We start from the raw sequence: 6,982 nt of genomic DNA, 5'->3' as shown, positions 1-6,982 counted from the left end.
CAGCCTGCCATCTCCTTCAGCGTCATAAGCTATAAGTCCCAGGTTTTCCAATCGATGGCAACTCATGTGAAGGATAATAAACCCAAAAACTGTCATGGTTATTGTGATCAAAACATTTTTTTTCCAGAGAAACTGCCAATCATTCATAATGTAAGTCAAGAAAGTGTTAAGTCATGTGATTGCCTTAATTAGGTATGGTTTTCTAAATACTGAGGAAATATTTTGGGGGTTTAACAGGAGACCTGGCAGATAGGGATGAATGGAAGTTCTTTCATTTGTTGACAAATTAATAACTTAAAAGAGGAAACACTAGATGGGGAAAAGTGGAAACCGGGATTTAGGACACCCAGGTAGGAGAATACATCTTACATCAGAGAAGACCAAACTGCAATTATCCCTGCTTCCTAATTCATAAGGTATGAAAGTTGCCAAGGCCCTACATAATGTATTTTGGATGAATAATGCTAGAGTTGGTTTAGGGATGTTAGTGATAACGGAACACCATATAAGTAAACTTAATTTCTCTCACAAAAATCCATTATTTTACAACTTCTCAAAGCTTTATGTCCCTGTACTGGTCTTGCTAGGAAACAAGGAGGATTCCTATCACTGTAAGATATTACCACCATCTTGTTTTCATAGAAGATAGAATAATAGGGTTGGAAGGGATCTTGAAGGTCTTCTAGTTCACCCCTTGCTTGAGCAGAAGACTTCTGAAGGCAAGCTGTTCCATTAGTTGATTGTTCTTACCATTAGGAAATTTCTCCCAAGTTGCTTCTCTCCTTGGTTAGTTTCCATCCATTGTTTCTTATCTTGCCTTTTGGTGCTTTGGATAATGAATTGAATTTGACCCCCTCACCTTTGTTGGAGCTGCTCAAATATTGGAACTTTGCTATCACGTCTCCTTTAGTCCTTCTTTCTATTAGACTAAGATATACCCAATTCCTGTAACCATTTGTCGTATGTTTCAGCCTCCAGCCCTCAAATGATTCTTGTTGCTCTTCTCTGTATTCTTTCCAGAGTCTCAACCTCTTTTTTTATATTGTGACCAGAACTAGAGGGAGTATTCCAAGTGTGATCTGACTAAGGCTTTGTAAAGTGGTACTAGAACTTCATGTGATCTTGTTTCTATCCCTCTATTAATGCAGTTTAGGGTTGCATTGGCTTTTTTGCTTACTGCTGCACACTGTGGGCTCATATTTAAGTGATTGTCCACTGGGACTCCAAAATCCCTCTCACAGTTACTAGCATTAAGCCAAGTTTCAGCTAGCACATACCTATACAGTTGATTTTTCTTGCCTAAGTGTAAAACCTTACTTTTATCTATGCCTAATTTCTTTTTTTTTTTTTTTTAGATAGAGCCCAGTGTTCAAGTCTGTCAAGATCTTTTTGGATCTTGAGCTTGTCCTCTGGGTTGTTGGCGATTCCTGCCAGCATAGTGTCATTTGCAAATTTGATGAGTTCCCTTTCTATTCCCTTGTCTAGATCATTTATGAAGATATTGAAGAGTACTGGGCCCAAAACAGAACCTTGTGGTACCCCATTGCTTCCATGTAGATGTAGGTCCATTGAGGAGTACATGTTGACTAAAATTTGTCAGCCAGTTATAAACCCAACTGGTATTGCAAACTATTTCACATTTTTCTAACTTGCCAAGAAGGAGGTTGTGGTCTACTTTATTGAATGCTTTACTGAAATCTAAATATACTAGGTCCACAGCATTTAGTTGATCCACTAGTTTAGTCACTTTGTCAGAGAATGAAATAATATTAGCATGATCTGTTTTTGACAAGCCCATGTTGGCTTTTGGTTATAACTTTGTTTGCTTCTAGGTGTTCACATATTTCTTGTTTGATTATCTTTTCCAAGTTCTTCCCAGGTATTGATGTCAGGCTGGTTGGTCTGTTCCTGGATCTGTCCCCCCGCTTTTTTTTTTTTTTTTTGGACAATGGGACCTACATCATCTCTTTTCCAGTCCTCCTGAAAGATATATTTCAATGGTTCTAACATCACATCTGCTAGTTTTTATTTATTTATTTGATTTATATTGTTGCCTATTCGCCCATGGTGACTCAAGACAGCTTATACAATGTAAAATCATATTTAAAACAAAAAATAAAAATAAAAACAAACTAACAAAAAGAATCAAATAAATTAGTAAAGTACAATAGAAGAAAATTTATTCCTTCTGGCAGGTATAATCCATCAGGACCTAGTAATTTGAATCTGTCCAGAACAGATAGATGTTCTCTTATTTTTGCATATTTTAATTTGCATTCCTAACCTTGTCCTTTATGTTTCTGTTTTTGGTAAGTTGAGTAGTGTTTTCTTTTTGTATGAAGACAGGTGCAACATATGAATTAAGTGATTTTGTTTTCTCTCTACTGTCTCCGTTACCTCTTTGTCATCTTCTCCCATTAGTGAACCGATTGTTTCAGGCATTGCTGAGGATAGTCAGAATTTAAACTTCCCTCCCAAGATTCCAGGGCAGGAAAGGCTGGTCTGGAGACTGTTTAATTTTAATCCATGGTGATCCAATAGACAGGTTTCCTATTTCTCTAAACATTCTGAATGGTAAAGAGGATTATTCTGGTGAACGCCACCATTCTCATGCTGTAGCAGGTTTTGATAGGCAAACAAGTGTTGCCATGCCAGCTGGTGATTAGTCATCTGAAGGTAGAGAAAAGAGACAGATCTTACTGGAAAGCAAAGAATGTTTGACAGTTGGGTATTGTGCACACACAAGTCATAATGTACAAGATATTCGGGAAATGGACCGGAGAAGCAAGGCCACACTGATTACCTGTGGACTTCTTAGCAGCTGTTGATTTCATAGTTTGTTAATTTTTTTTTCTAAGTAGGTTTCCTACACCAGATATTCAGGACAGGATCTTTCAAGGGGCTATTCTATTGGGAAAGAAGAGGGGAAAGGACCAGGCAATTTCAGAATATAAGGTAAAAACTTTATTTTGTTCAGTATTCAGCATTCATGCCAATGCTGAATGACATTATCTGAAGGCTTAGTATGTTTAGATATAGCTCTGATTTTTCCACAAGGCTAATGTTAAATTCAAGAAACTGACTCCAGGAGAAGCTCCGAGTCTTTATTGAATCCTTTTCTCATTCCTGCCCAACACACATTATCAAAGTCTGCTGCCGAATCTCCAACCAGGCATTTCTCTCACCTCAGCAGATCCAATAAGTGCCCAAGTCAAGTTTATGGCTATGAACAAACAGCAATAACACTTAGACTTACATACCGCTTCACAGTGCTTTATACAGCCCTCTCTAAGCGGTTTACAGAGTCAGCATCTTGCCCCCAACAATCTGGGTCCTCATTTTACCGACCTTGGAAGGATGGAAGGCTGAGTCAACTTTGAGCCTGGTGAGACTTGAACTGCCAAATTGTAGGCAACCAGTAGGCAGCAGAAGTAGCCTGCAGTACTGCACTCTAACCACTGTGCTACTGTGGCTCTTAATTGCCACAGTGCCTTCATTGAGTTACTTGCATTCAGAACTAAAGGTATTAAACAGCAACAGCAACCTGCCACTATAAACTGATTCACACAAGTTCATAAACAAAAATAATTTACCAACCTTAGGTAAAGGTTATATCTGAGTCTTCAGCTTGCTAACCTACCTCTATTTTTTTCTTGACAGGCAATACAACACAAGTCTTACATTTGGGTCTGAAATCAGCAATATGCTGGATGAGGGCCATTAAACTTGAATTCAAACAAGGTAAAAGTACTCTTGATGAAACAATAGTTTGTTCAGAGAGTGTTCAGGTCTTCTGGATGCAGGGTAAGCCTCTCCCTGAAGGATCAGTCTTGCACTCTGAAAGGACACATCCAGCTGTCTTTGCCAGTAGGCAGCCAAGCATCATTTGGGATATGGAGCCTCTTAGGCCACTGAGATCCCCCATTTATAGGGATCATCAAGAGTGAAAGAAACAAGCTAGACAATAAAACATGCATAACCTCTTGCAAATGACATGACTTATGTATTTATATTAGACATTGAGATGCAGGTACATTATAGCAGCATTTATGTGATGATGTCATTGTGCTAATCATTTTGGTATTATGATCTACTGCAGGTACTGCTGCTCTCGTAGGCAACGATAACTTTATCATCTCCACAAGGAGTATTTTGAAGCATACAGAAATGGGCATGAGTTGAAAAGGCAGTACTCTGATTATAAAACAGGCTCTGGGACAATCTTTGCTTGTCCTTAAACAACATCATTAGCTTCCAAGCTATTACAAAGAGAGTTCTACTGTTCTCTCTAAAGCCTTCCAAGTATTCGGGCAGAAGGAGCTATTCACTCTTCCATCAGGTTGCCTGATAATATAGCCGATTTTCTAAATCCTCTCTCCGGTTTCTTTCTGAAATGAGTTGGATCGTAACTTGATCAACAATTTCGTCAGTTGTGAAATTCCTTTAGGCAATTTCCCTTCATCCGTCACAGGAGGCCTGCATACTTGAATATCTTTCCTGGGGCAAGCAAAACCCCCCTTTTTTTTTCAATGCATGATTTCAATATCTTTTATTACTCTATTTTTACATAGGTAAGATATCCTGAGGATGTGTCCACTTTAGGCATATACATTTTTAGAACAAAAAGACAGCAGAGTGGGAAATCACTTAATCCTTAATGGGAAGATTAAGTAGGGCAGTGAGGTAAACATATCTCTCTTAATGCTAAAGACATTCTGCAAGTAATTGTTGATTCAGCTTGACCGAACAACTGAGTCTCATAAATTTATTGCTCATTACTTTTTAAAAATACCTAATTGAATGCATCTCTCTATTAGAACATTCCACCCATCAGCATTATCCATTACAGATCCCAACTTAAATCAAGTTGAACCAGTATGTAGTTGTTAATGTTTTTTCCTCACCCACACAGGGAATTACTAAAATGTGTCCTTGCCGGAGTAGTTATACTGAAATCCTTAAAAGCATCAGCTGTTAAGCATCAACTGTTAAGCTATTCCTTACTTCTTCAGCAAGAAACAATGCAAGGACTTTGAAGAAAAGTGGAATATAATCAAATGATAAGTGTGGGGGGGGGGGAGAGACTCATCTTCCTATTAAACTTGCTGTAGTTGAAACAACCTGGGTTTTTTTTTAAAAAAAAATACAAATTCACCTGCCTAAGGCAGACTGTAATTAATGTTTTATACTTTGATAAATCAAAACCAGTTCTGTGGACAAATTATTAATCAGGAGTATGCAGGCCTCCAGTCTTTTGGTTGAACTTCACATATTTCCATCAAAGTGTGGGTTGAAGAAAAATACAGTTTCTATCAAGTAACTGTAGGAGGTGGCAGAATGATTTTTCCTCCTGTGGGACTGAACTCTTTATTCCTCCGCAACTATTTTCAAACACTGCAGGCCTATCTCAGTCACCATGTCAACTGCAATCCATCTGCTTCTCTGTATAAAACCTCTGCCATCTGTTTGCTTTAACTAAAAGAACTGAGCCAGCCTATTTTTATTTGCCATCTACAAATACAGGAATACATACTCTGGTGCACAGAATGCAATAAACAATCCCTTGACTGTAACTGGTCACTTGAGAGCACCTGAAAACCTCTCCAGCTTTCCATACCCGCTAATAATAATGCACACGGAACTTCACAAATATTGAAAGATGATATGTCAACACTCATCAGTAAAGAATATAAAACATAAGGACATGATGTTTTCAAGGCTTCAAGAATACTTCAACCAATGGATAAAAATATACATTTCCAGAAAAATGTTAAACCTGAGATGAGAATCTTTTTTCACTCTCTGTTTTCTGTTTTGCTTGGCAAATTATTGGAGGATGCAGGCTTATAATTAATTAGGGCCGCTCCCTTCTTTCCTACCGGTTCTTGATCTACAAATGTTTTCCTGAAAATAAGACCCGGTCTTGTTTTGGGTCCCAAAATAAGCACTAGGGCTTATTTTGGGGGAGACGGGGACTTATTTATTTCCATGTACAGGAGGTCAGCTTCTTGTTCGCAGTGAGGCAGGAGGCTGTGTGGCGCATCAGTGCAGCTGCCATGGAGCAATGGCAGGGGGTGGAGCTGCCCCATGCACCCTGCACCAGGTTATCTCAGGGCTTCTGCAGCCAGGCCACCCATGCCTTGCCTCGCGGCTGCAGCACCTGCACATCGCTTGGTCTCCTTCTCTGTTGTGGCTGCGAGGAAGCAGAAGAAGTGGGTCAGCAGCCACGTGGGCTCCTGCTCCACATGTCAGGTGTCGGGGTCTGGATGGCCTGGCTGCAGGGGCCCTCAGGGCTGGGGCAACTCCATCACCGCCTCGCTTCATAGCCATGGCACCATGAGCAACCAGATGAAATGGGTGGCTGTGCTGGCTATTAAGTAGGACTTATTTTGGGGGTGGGTCTTATTTTCAGGAAAACAGGGTAGATAGGGAAAGGAAAAGCTGAAAAGAAACCAACTGCCCATCTTTGACAGGCAACAGTTTGGTTCAAATGAGGGGGTCCTTGGTGCTCTCTGAGCTTGGTTGTTTTCTTGCAAATGTTTCATTACCCAAGGAAAGAAGCAACTTGGAACAAAGGAGAAACTTCCTAATACGACAATTCATTCAGTGGAACAACTTGTCTTCAGAAATTGTAGATGCTTCATCACTGGTAATTTTTAAGGAAAGATTGGATAACTACCTATCTGAAATGCATAGGATCTCCTGCTTAAGCAGGGGGTTGAACTAAAAGACCTTCAAGGTACCTTCCATCTCTATCCTGATTGAAACTAGGTAACATCCTCATCACCAAGGACCCTTCATTTCAGCCCCTGAGCTACAAATATTTTCCTTTATTGATTTGGTTTAACCCTGTATGTTGTACATATGAGTAGATATGTTTACGACTGCACTGCTGGATTGTGTAAATAATGTTTCTGTTACCACCATATACCGTCATGGGGAACCTTTATCTCTTCAGCTCCAGCAGACACAGCCAATAAGG

This window comes from Notechis scutatus, chromosome 4, assembly GCF_049901735.1.
Source record: "Notechis scutatus isolate UNSWTSFEM ecotype Mainland chromosome 4, rNotScu1.2, whole genome shotgun sequence".
NCBI lineage: Eukaryota > Metazoa > Chordata > Lepidosauria > Squamata > Elapidae > Notechis > Notechis scutatus.
Note: the sequence above shows the minus strand (reverse complement) of the source record.